Genomic DNA, 599 nt, shown 5'->3' on the forward strand with positions numbered 1-599 from the left:
CTCCCCGGGATCATTGTTCCTGGTGACGGGTTCTCATCTCCCCCGGGATCATTGTTCCTGGTGACGGGTTCTCATCTCTCCGGGAACATTGTTGTGTTCTCGGAGGTGGGGAATATCGGGGTACGCCGTGTATTCAGCCTGTTCTCGGAGGTTGGGAATATCGGGGTACGCCGTGTACTAATAATCACTTCTGTCTGTTCTTCCTCTCCAGATCCCCCTTTGTGGCCGGCGGAGTCGCGATGTCTCTCGTCATGAGGATTCCTAGAACCGTCCCGGGAACGTTTCATTGCCGCGATCGCCTTGTAACCAGCTGAATGGGATTGAATGTGACCGTTGCCCCGGCGATGGGCCGATCCGCACAGCTTCTACAGAGAGACGGGAGCGGCTGATACGATGAAACGGAAGGACTTGTGACATCGACGCCATTGTTGCACAACTTTGAACTTGCGTTTCCTGGATGGCGGCGCAGCAGGAGATGTTGAGCGGCGACAACGTGACGGAGTGCAAAGTGGACGAGCAGTTCATAAACTATCTGTACGCCATCACCTACGCCATCATCCTGGTCCCCGGACTGATCGGCAACGTCCTGGCTCTCTGGG

Source organism: Nanorana parkeri, unplaced genomic scaffold, assembly GCF_000935625.1.
Source record: "Nanorana parkeri isolate BGI_ZX_2015 unplaced genomic scaffold, ASM93562v1 scaffold3674, whole genome shotgun sequence".
Taxonomy (NCBI): Eukaryota; Metazoa; Chordata; class Amphibia; order Anura; family Dicroglossidae; genus Nanorana; species Nanorana parkeri.